This window comes from Festucalex cinctus, chromosome 7, assembly GCF_051991245.1.
Source record: "Festucalex cinctus isolate MCC-2025b chromosome 7, RoL_Fcin_1.0, whole genome shotgun sequence".
Taxonomy (NCBI): Eukaryota; Metazoa; Chordata; class Actinopteri; order Syngnathiformes; family Syngnathidae; genus Festucalex; species Festucalex cinctus.
This window is the reverse complement of record NC_135417.1, coordinates 30,865,575-30,877,558: the sequence shown is the minus strand read 5'-3', so window position 1 is coordinate 30,877,558 and position 11,984 is coordinate 30,865,575. Positions and strand designations below refer to the sequence as shown.

At 36.7% G+C, this 11,984-nt stretch overlaps 1 protein-coding gene across 2 annotated transcripts in view; it reads right to left on the bottom strand.

The window, feature by feature from the left end:
* Positions 1 to 11,364, bottom strand: part of pomgnt2 (protein O-linked mannose N-acetylglucosaminyltransferase 2 (beta 1,4-)) — an 81,512-nt gene extending 70,148 nt beyond the window's left edge. The window contains exon 1 of one of the 2 annotated variants that reach the window (XM_077527403.1): positions 11,173 to 11,364. The gene's annotated coding sequence lies outside the window, so the exon portion shown is untranslated. Of the gene's footprint in view, positions 1 to 947; positions 1,039 to 11,172 lie in introns of those variants that run through there. The other variant, XM_077527404.1, reaches the window with a different exon arrangement.
* Between the last annotated feature and the right edge of the window lie 620 nt (positions 11,365 to 11,984).

The following is an 11,984-nucleotide window of genomic DNA, read 5'->3' as shown; positions in this document are numbered from 1 at the left end:
TCATATAAATTGACTAATTTTTGTTTAGCGCTTTGGTTTACATTGTTAAACACACATTGCATTTGGCCTCCGTTGTAATGAATGGGCGTCATTTTTCAAATCCAATTTTTGTCTTAGCAATGTGGCAAATACAAAATGAAAATATATTGTACTGTACTTGTCTTAATGGCACCAGTAATCAATAGAAAAATAAAAATAAAAAAAATAATAAAGTGATTTGGGGGGTGAACTACTCCAATGCAAAAACTACATATGATCTTACCATGAATATTTGTCTTATTTCTAATTAAATTATTGTCATAAGAATTGTAATGGATGAAAATTGTCTAAAAACAAGTGACTTTTTAGGTAATAAGTCTGATCTTAAACATAATGAGATTTCTTTGAACCATAAACGGGACATTTTATTATTATTATTAGTAGGGGTGTTAAAAAAAAAATCGATTCGGCGAGATATCGCGATACTACATCGCGAGATTCTCGAATCGATTCAATAATCGGCAAAATCGATTCATTTTTTTTATTTTTTATTTTATTTTATTTTTATTTTTATTTTTTTAGGATTCACACCTTGAGCATGGAAGACTGTTATATGAACGGAACATTAAGCCTTAATATTTTATTTCAATGCTGTTCAAACATGAAACAAATTACAACCTCTATAAGACTGAAATTTCAGATAAATAAATAATACATTTTCATATAAATCTTACACTCTGCAAGCTTACTGATTAGTATTTTCTAAATTTGAATGGAAAAAAATCGCAACAATCGACTTATAAATTCGTATCGGGATTAATCGGTATCGAATCGAATCATGACCTGTGAATCGTGATACGAATCGAATCATCAGGTACTAGGCAATTCACACCCCTAATTATTATTAGTAGTAGTCGTAGTAGTCGTAGCAGTAGAAGTATTATTATTAGTAGTAGTAGCAGTAGTACCATCTTCATTAGGGATGTCAGGATACCAGAAATTTAGTAGTCGATGTCGATACCGCTGAAATTCCACGATTCTTGAGGCCATTTCGATACTACAGTAAAAATAGAAAATAAGCAATAAATTCTACTTCAACATACACTCCTTTATTAGAATTGAATAACAAACAATGATACTGTGTGCTTAATAGGGATGTAGCGATATCCAAACATCACGGTACGATATTATCACGATATGAAGGTCACGATACGATAATTATCACGATATGTTGGTGATATTTAAAAAAGGTCACAATATTGTAAAAAAAGAAAAGAGCTCATACAAAAAAAAGCACAATATTGTACTTTTGTACGCAACAGAAATGCATATAAACCACCTACAATCTCTATTAACAATATTGGGGCGCTTACTTGTTAATGCACGCACACATTGAGTTCCTCCACATATTGACTTGCTTCACAGGCATATTAGGTTCCCCTTCATCTGACAATTAGCTCAGATTTTAAACAGAAGGCCAAAACATCTCTAATGGAAAATTAAATAGCACTAATAAACTAGCCACCAGAGTAGGGATGTCACAATACCAGAAATTTAGTAGTCGATGCCGATACCACTGAAATCCCACGATTCTCGATGCCATTTCGATACCACGGTAAAAATAGAAAATAAGCAATAAATTCTATGTTCTTCAACATACACTCCTTTATTAGAAGTGAACAACAAACTAATACTGTGTTCTGAAACAGAACAATTGGCATGTAGCTTTAAAACATTAAATTAAAATATTGTACATTAATGTATTGAACAATAGAGTGAACAATAAAATAAAAATACTGTGCATGTACTAGCTAAGTACAGTAATAGCACAAACAATGTATAAAGCTTACAACAATCTACTCTGCCATAGTATTCAGAAGCCATTTGAGAGAGTCCTTATATGACATAAGGGGTACAAGTGTCTACAAAAAAAAAAAAAAAAATCAAAATAAGAACACATATTAAGCAAAGGTGTGTTTCTGTAAGAGGTGTTAATTTGTGGAATCATTTTGGTAATGACTTGAAAAGATGCAAGTCAATTGTTGAGTTTAAAAAAAATGTTTAAAAGTAAAGTTCAAAAGTATTATTGTAATGAAAGTGTAATGAAAATTGTATATGTGAGTATGAGGATGTATTATTGTGTATGCATAAGAAATTCATGTACAGACGCTACTGACAAATGTACGTATGTTAAAGTGTAATTGTCTACACGAGCAGGATTACACATTCTTTTATTGTAATGTATTAATTTACTGTATTTAATAATGAAATAAGTTAAGCATATCCTTTTTCATTGTGAAACGTATTTATAATTTTTGTACAGGTTTCTTGTAGGAATCACTCAGTGAAATTTTAGACTTTTTTTTTTTTTTAGACCATTATGAAAATTTTTTTAGACCAACCGAAGACCCCTAAAAAAAACAAAAAAACAAAAAAAACAAAGGGTCACATATTTGATTCTTAAAACCATGTCAACTTGTATTGGTTTCAAACATGTCGAAGTGCACCAAAAGCATACAACATCCATCCATTTTATTGACCGCTTATTCCTCACAAGGATTGCGGTGCGTGCTGGAGCCTATCTCAGCTGGCTTTGTGCAGTAGGCGGGGGACACCCTAGACCGGTTGCCAGCCAATCGCAGGGCGCACAGAGACAAACAACCATCCACACTCACAAGCACACCTAGGGACAATTCGGCGCGCCCAATCAACCTGCCATGCATGTCTTTGGAATGTGGGTGGAGACCGGAGTACCCGGAGAAGACCCATGCAGGCACGGGGAGAACATGCAAACTCTACCCTGGAAGGCCGGAGCCTGAACTCGAACCTGAGTCGTCAGAACAGGGAGGCGGACGTGCTAACCAGTCAACCACTGTGCCACCCAAGCATACAACATATACAATGGAATAAACAATATTGACAATGACCAACCTGAGATGAACTTCAGTTCTCGAAACAATGTACACAACAATCACATACATACATACAACCTATTTTAAACAACTTTAATAAGTTTTTTTTTCATCATTATTTTTATTATTTTAAACTTCCTTACGCTAAATGTTTTAAAGTTTGCAGAATGTTTTAATATTGCCATTGTATGTTCTTTCTAGTAAATTTTGTACCCTATTTTTATTTACTCTTCTTCCTCTCAATGTTAACTACTGTTTGTTGATGCTTATGTGTTGCCTTTCCTTGGGTAAAGCACATTGAGTTGCCTTGTGTATGAAATGTGCTATATAAATAAACTTGCCTTGCCTATACAACCATATTCAAAGTCCCCAACTTTATCTTTTTTGCAAACTTTGCAACGAGCCGAACGCCATCCAACCAGCTGGAAAAGTCGTGAATTTCAAGCCAGTCCTTGTTGAACTGGCATTTACCTTTTTTTTTTTTTTTTTTTTTTTTTTTTTACAAATTGACTGATCACACTTTCCGTTCTGACTAGCTAAAAGTAATTGTCCACACTCTCCGTTCAGACAAGCTAACTGCAATATCTTGGCGTTAAGTCCGGAACGTAAACTTGAAATGTACGGTACCCAAGTACCGAGCTACCTAATTAACAATGCTACATTCACACAAATAGCTAAGGGGCTTTGTAAGTCTGTGATCAGATCACTCTTGGATTAGTAATTGTTAATTTCAATGAGTTTCTTGCCTGGTTAAATAAAGGAAATGAAAAAAAAAAAAAAAGTTTCGATTAGCTTTACTTGCTAGCGTTTCATTGCCGGAGCTGCACAGTGTTGACATTCACACCCCTGGACGCGGCCGCTTCATTGACATTCGCACACCGGAGATAGGGGCTTCGCTTTGCTTCAACTTACATTATGGCAAAAGTCCTCTCGGAAAAAAACGTTTCAACATCACAATTAACTGGCCACCACTGTGCTAATATGCCTTGGCTAATATCAATAGTGATGTCTTTTGTTGTTTTGGTACACAGTTCAACAAATGTAACAAAAACGTGAATACATACCAACCCATGTCTGCCAAGTTCGTCGTTCACCACCCTGCCCGTTTGTTTGTTTGTTTGTTTTTGTCCCGGTAGTGTTAGCTTGACATGTTGAGCTCGGGATGTCCGCAGACAGCAACAACGATAATTCCTCCCCTTCCTGTTGTCGTATCTCGCGGCAAAACAAGCTGCGGCACGTCACATCTCACCAAACATCTCATTTGCACCGCCCCACGTACCTTTGCGCCCGCCCGCCTGAAATACATTTAACTACAATGCAAACGCACACCCTCAAATGTCTCCTTCACTTTTAGCACGCAAATATAGAAACAACGCAACACGCACATTTTTTGTTCTTTTTCTTTCTTTCTACAGAGCAGACACTTCTCGGAATGTAAGGAGAGGATGTCGGAATTTGGGCAAATTAAATTTTAGATGTAGGATGAAAATATGGCTGTTTTTTTAAGACATTTTAGGCCTAAAATTTAACTTTCTGAATTTTAGACTTTTTAAGGCTTTTTTTTTTTTTTTTTTTTAAGACCGCGCGGGAACCTTGTTTGTAAAAATACCCTAAGTGGGGTATTTTTTTTTTTTTTTTATGCCTCAAGGGCTAGGTGGCGCTGAATGTTGTCATAGAGATACCTTCAGGCCTTGACTATAAACATACATGTCAAGAAGGGCTGGGTATTGCCGCCAACCTCACAATACAATACAGGGGTCACGATACGATACGTATCGCGATACATATGTATCCCAATGCTTGATCTCCAAGGCGATACGGATCCCGATATTTCACATTCATTTACTTTCATTTTATAATAACACTCATATGTATACCTAAAGGATATGTTTATTATGCTGGATGACAAAAATGTTTTTGTTAGTAGCTCTTCTGGTTTACCACCGAGCGGCATGCCTGGTCTAAATGTGTACGCACTGCAGCGCAAAGAGCAGTTTTCACAGACACACCGGGAAAATTTATTAATAGGCATGAGCCGATATGAGTAAAAATATCAAAGTATTGAAATTACAGCTCTAAAATGTGCTTATTTGAAATATTTGGGGAACTAAAAACAGCATTTTTTTTCCATGTAACACATTCTATTTCGTTTTTTAAACAAAATATAGGAAAACTGGTACATTAAGACACACGTGCCACGTTAAATTTATAAGTAAAATGTTCATATTCTTCCTCTACTTTCATTTTTTCTTGGCAAGACACAGTGTCCAATCACTGGTGCGCTTTTTTTACATTAATTGAACGCAATTAACTTCAAAGACGCTGCTGGTTTTTAGTTTTTAGGTACAATGCAAGGTGCAAAGGCAAACGTTAACTGCCTATTTAAGTTAACGAGCAATATCGATTCTGACGCCTGCGTATCGATACGTGTATTGTAATGAGTTCCGCAACGATATATTGCCGTATCGATATTTTGAGCACACCCCTAATGTCAAGTTTGGGATTTTTTTTTCTGAGGATGTACCGGGGAGTTATTAAGCATATCCTTTTTCATCTCATTACTGTCTCTAGTCGAGATGCCAAGGCCTTAGCGATAATTTTAATATCGGTATTAATTAGTGATATCGGTCGGTAACTTGACGGGAGGGTGGGGTCTTTTTCTGGCTTTAATAAAAGTTTAATTGCTGCTATATTCATATCTTGACGTATATCACCCTTACTTTTAATTTCAGTTACTACTCTTAGAAATAATGGAGCAAACATTAACCAGAAATGTTTAAAAAATATAGCCGGAAAGCCATCTGGACCAGGTGCTCTGCCATTAGGCATACTGTCTAAAGCATGATACAACTCATCTATAGTAAGCGGCGCATCTAGAATATCTTTATGTTCAATAGATAACTGAGGTATATTTAAGCTATTTAGGAATACCTCAATATGTTCAGGGTTAGGTCTATTAATTTCTGTGTATAGATTTCAATAATAGTTATAAAAAATATGGTTAATTTCTTCTGGTGATTGTGTGCATTCACCATTTATATCTTTAATAGCCGTTATAAGAGATTTTTCCCGATTCCGTTGAAGTTGATTTGCCAGGAATTTACCTGATTTATTATTATGTTCAAAATTATTATATCTCAACTGTTGTATTATAAACTCTGTCTTTTTAGATAACATGTTATCTAACTGTATTTTTATATTCTGTAGTTCTATCCATTATTGATTATTTGGGTTTAATGCATATTCATCCGTTAGTTGTTTAATTTTATCTTCCAGGTATTTTTCTAATGTTTGATCCGGTTTCTTTTTATAAGTTGAATATGATATAATTTTCCCTCTAATTACCGCTTTCCCTGCTTCCCAGAGAAGAGATGGAGATATATTTGGAGAGTCATTTATTACCAAAAAAATCTGCCCACTCCCTTCTAATAATTTTATCAAACTCTACGTCTTTCAGTAATGAGATGTTAAAACGCCATATCGGGGGAAGTTTAAAGGTAGAGTCAATTTGTAGAGTGAGGGAGACTGGTGCATGATCACTTATAATTATAGAATGTATTTTTATAGCAGTTTTATCAACAATAGAATTATTTGTAAGGAAAAAATCAATTCTTGAGAATGATCGGTGCACCGCAGAGAAGAAAGTAAATTCCTTCTTAGTTGGGTTTTGAAGTCTCCAGCCATCGCTGAGGCCAAAATCCTCCATATATTCATCTATTACTTTAGCGGATCGTAATCGCCTTGTATATATCGTATTATTAGAACGATCTATTAACGGGTTTAAGACCGTGTTAAAATCACCTCCAATAATAATAGTAGAATTTGTTGCTAAATCGAGTAACCGAGAGAAAAATTCATGGAAAAAATCTGGGTCATCATTATTTGGGGCATATAAATTACCAATTGTATATACTTTATTAAATATAGTTACCTGGATAATAATATATCGGCCCTCTAAATCTGTTACTATATTATTTAGAGTAAAGAATAAATTCTTATGTATAAGTATAGAGACACCTCTTTGTCTACTATTATAGGAGGCAGAGTAAACTTGACTAAAATTTTTATCTATAAATAATTTTTCTTCTGATTTTTGTAAGGGGGTTTCTTGTAGGAGACAAATATCTGCCTTAAATTTTGAGAGATGGTCTAAAATTTTTTATTCTTTTTGCCTGGGAGCGAGCGCCACACACATTCCAAGAGACCAGAACTAATTTCTGCATACAACTCAGTCTTATGAATACATCTATATAAGCTGCTTATTAATATTAACATATTGTAGGATAGCAAAAGAGTAATTAGGCAATTTATATAATTTATATAAAGAGAGAGATAACAAGTAGATAAATATAATAGTGAAGAAACGAGGGGGGAAGTGAGTGTGAAGGAAATCTGTGGGGGATTCAACATAACAATACACCAGTAAATAGTGACCTAAGCGAGATTATTATTTTTATTATTATTATTATTTTATTTTTTTTAAGAATATATTTTTATATTATTATTATTATTAATTATTATTACTATATAGTAGAGGTGTGCAAAATTTCCGATTCTTAGATTATTCACGATTCGGCCGTGGAACAATCGAGAACGATTCACAAACGTCCAAATTCCGATTATATAAATATGCCAAGGGAAGCGAAACTAAAGTGAACCGGAACGAAAAGTACGCAGAACTGAAACGCAGTAGCGCGCGCGGTCTTCGGGACGCTTTTGAGACGGACCGAGAGTACACATCCACAACTCACGCCTCGAGATTCAAAACAACAACAAGCATGGCTGAGCTGACCAACCCACCTCTTCGTGAGATCAGACCTGCTCCGAAAAGGCAAACAACTTCAGGCGGAAGTATCAGCTAGCTGGCTGCAGTGCGTCGGTTAGCGTTCTACAGGGCGCCGCGCAGTGATACGAACGAACGAACAGAAAAGTAGTGGCTGGCGGTAATGGCGTCTGACTTTATTCAGAAAAGAGTATTGTGGTGGAAATGTATCACGCTTTTGAAAACAAATAGTTTTTAGAAGAAAAACGCTTTATTTCCGAGACCCCAGCCAGCTTGCTGGACTATTTTCCTCTCGTCCAACGCTGAACCAGAACGCGTGTCACCGAACGCTGTCAGAAAAAAGTCAGTGCTGATTGCACACACGGGAGGTGAGGATCAAATTGAAATTCATGTTAAAAAAGCCGAACGATCCCTTTAATGTTTACACGTTCATGTTTACACAAGTTAAAAAGCAGAAAAGCACTTGAGGGTTTGTTTTTTGTTTTTTTGTACCTCTGAGAAACTTTAATGTTTACATGTTCATCTTTACACAACTTAAAAAGCAGGAAAGCACTTTTTTTTTTTTTTTAGGCATTTGTATTGAAGTAGTAGTTCACATTGTCTTTCATTTATACCTCAGTGCACTTTTGACTGGATAAAAATAATATATTTTTGCTCAGTGCTATGTTTTATTCTGTTGAAGACTGAATACACTTAAAAGCTGTTGTTACAGAATGAGGACTTGAGTATTTTATTTACTGTTTTGAACTGTTAACTTGATACTGAAATAGTAGTTTATTTAGGCCTGAGAGGACTTTTGTACTGTTTTTGTAACTAATGTACGAAACATTAAAAGCACCAAAATACATTGGGGGGTTTTCTGCTGCCTGGGGTGGAAATCAATAATCGTTTTATAATCGAATCGTAGCCTCTGAATCGTAATCGCAATCGAATCGTGAGGTGCCCCAAGATTCCCACCTCTACTATATAGCCTAAAATGATATTTTAAAGGCAATATTTGATGCCCCGCCCCCGCACATTTCCCCACCACTCTTATGAGGCGCTCCCTCTAGCGGCCCGCCAAATAATTGCACAATAAGGAACAACTTTGGTGTTTTTTTTCTCAACTAATTGAGGGGCCGCTGCAGTTGAAATGACGCAGATGTGCGGGCTCCTGTCATGTTGCACGCATGTTGTTCTACTTCCTTATTAATGTAGTAGCAGGAAGGTAGTCACGTGACGTCATTAGACGTAACGTGTGTTGCCAGATAAGCGCTCATATTCACCCAGTTTACATGATGTAAGCTTGTGTGAGTGAGTGCGTGTGGGATTAAAAAAATAAAATAAAATAATAAACACCCCCAAAACAACACAAAAGACGCGGCCAGATATGCCGCCTCGATACCAACGGTACTTCGGGTATTGTAGAAAAGGCAGTACCGTCACATTTTCAGAATCTTGGCATCAACTTGGCATCGAAGTATCGGTTCTTGTGACAACCCTAATCTTCATACAACATTGATACAATATTTCTTTAATCTTCATACTTTGGTTTAAGTTGACAGTGTCAGTGGGTTTGTGTCTGTATTTGTAGGCACTCACGTTAAACAAGGCAAATTAAATCAGCGTTGTTAAGCTAGCGACATTTAAAAAAAAAAAAAAAACTTTTATTTTATTTTTTTTGCTGTAAGACGAGACACACCATGGAAGACAACAAACACGACGAACTGGAAGCAATGATGGTGGTTTGCGGACTACTTCTACCACGAGCTGACCTCCATGGAAGAGTCTTGGAATTAATAAAAGCATTAAAGAAAAGAAAAGAAAAGAAAAGAAAAGAAAAGAAAAGAAAAGAAAAGAAAAGAAAAGAAAAGAAAAGAAAAGAAAAGAAAAGAAAAGAAAAGCTTTGTGCTTCTGGTCGGTATACACGCACTTCCGTCTTTTCCAGTTACATTTCGTTTGTCGTCACAGTTGGTGGCGCAGGCGCACCTCGGCGTCCCCACCGACGTTAAGATTTTTGTCATAAATATTGAACATGTTCATTATTTAAAGCTACTATATGGAGTATTTCTCCCAAAAATATCTTAACAATAGCCTTTTTATCTGACAATTTTTGACTAAAACATATTCTACTTAGTAGATCAACATCTTAGCTGTTCACAATGGGTGACGTCATGTGCGTTCTCGTCCGTTGTTTCCTGTCGTTGCAAAGACGGAACTAGTACAGATTTCCGCTGGCCCAGACACCAGCTGTTACTCCGCGGAAGGCTGCTTTATAAAAAAAATGTAAAAAAGAAACAATGTCAAGTGCCACAAAAAAAAAAAAATCTTAACCTGATAGTGACCGACACCGGGCAAGAACGAGAGTGAAAATCGGTTTGACATTTCAGCAGTGGAGAGAGTTGAATCGGACTTGGATTAGAAAAGTGATTCAATCATCATTTAAAAGATGGCCCACCTTTTGGCTAATGCACAATGACACTAGCCTGGGGGCGACAAACTAATAATGACTTGAATCTGGTTGACGTCCGTCGAGAGGGGTGACTACAATACGTAACTGCATATTGATGTCGGAATGAGGTCCAATTAATTGTCGTAATTGGCACATCGTTTTGGAGTACAGTACAGAACTGGACTTCGACCGACTAAAGCAATATGATCTGCACGTCCCGTGGACATCAATTGTTTAGTGGGTATCAACAGTCTCATTTCGTGAAGTGGACGGCTTTGTATAACATTATAAAACTTCTTACCTCTGAAAACATAGTTTAATTGGATAGGAAGAGCCCAGTCTTCAGTAATGAGGTCGTGCACGTTCGAGTGCGCGCAGCGTGTACGAGCGTGCAGTTTGTTTTCGGCCACAAATGGCAGTAGCGATTTGAAATTTTAAATCCTCCATATAGCTGCTTTAAGATTGTCGGCCCGACTGGTTTTTGACCCGATTATCGGGACAAATCCACTCTTAACACATCTCACATATAAAGATAATCTTATAAGATAATCGTATAAGACAAAAGATTGTCGGGCGTTTGACGTCCTTGGTCGGGAAGGGGCAATATCGGGACAAAAACAGCCCGACTCTCTTTACGTGTGAACCAGGCTTTAGGCTCCAACAGCCCCTAACCTTTGTTAGGAAAAGCGGATGAGAAGATGGATGGACGGACGGATGGATGGATGGATAACAATGACTATAATGATAAAGAAGACTAAAATGGCAACCCACAAATACTCGCCAAGTAAAGAGACAACTGTTTGTCCAAGAGCTACTGTTTACCAAGAGCTAATTATCTTTTAAAAAAGACGAACAAGAAACTCATTTCAAAAGCACTACCAATCTTGTCTTATCATTAAATTATGTTCCGGCTAGGGGGGTTGTTCGGGGCTAACTACATGGGCACAACACCCACAGACACCGCCTTCATTTAGACAGTAGCAAAGAGCCCTCTTTTCCTGAACGTAAACCATTGGAAGTCAAGACAATTTATGAAAACGTTCACAAACTAACAGACTAAAACATACCTTAAAACAGATTTGGGGAGTGACTCCAGGAGAACACACCACCTTCTTCATCATCTTCATCATCAACTACTTCTTCGGCTCTGTTTCAATACCCACGGCATTGACTTGCGTCGATTTGCGGTTGCTGCTAGATTTGTGCGCATGCGCGGCAGCTCGCCCATCATGGCTCTCTAACCTACGGAAGCTACACTAGGACAAAAGTACTAGGGCAATGCCTGTACGTACAATCACTGCGGTGAAACTCGTAGCCGCGTCTCCTCTCAACCACTGATCTGTATATAACTAGAGAGCTGCTATGCCAGGACTTTTGAAGCCTCGAGGCCGCCATATTACCACTCCCAAGAAGAGTGTCACGGCATACGATCCTATACATTTACAACATCGAAATTGGAGAACATTTGAGACAGTACTACTAGAAACAGCATGATTTGTGCTGTTTTCAAATTGTTAGAAATAAACAAGAGGTCTTCAAACATTTTACAACATGCCTTAAATGCATGTATAAATTATATGCTTAATAATGTTTACAGAAGGAAACGTGTATATTTTTTAATTAACGAATTGTACCTGTAATTCAACAAAAGATGCCTCTGCTAAATCTTATATTGGGGTCTAAGGAACTGAGCAATAAAGGAAAAAGGGGATATTCAAAGCAGCACATAAGCAGTGACAAGCAGTGTGTCACGTCCGAATGAATGTGTGAGCGAACTTCCGAACAATTTTGTTTTGCAACCTTCCTTATTAAAAAAAAAAAATATATATATATATATATATATATATATATATATATATATATATATATATATGTCCAT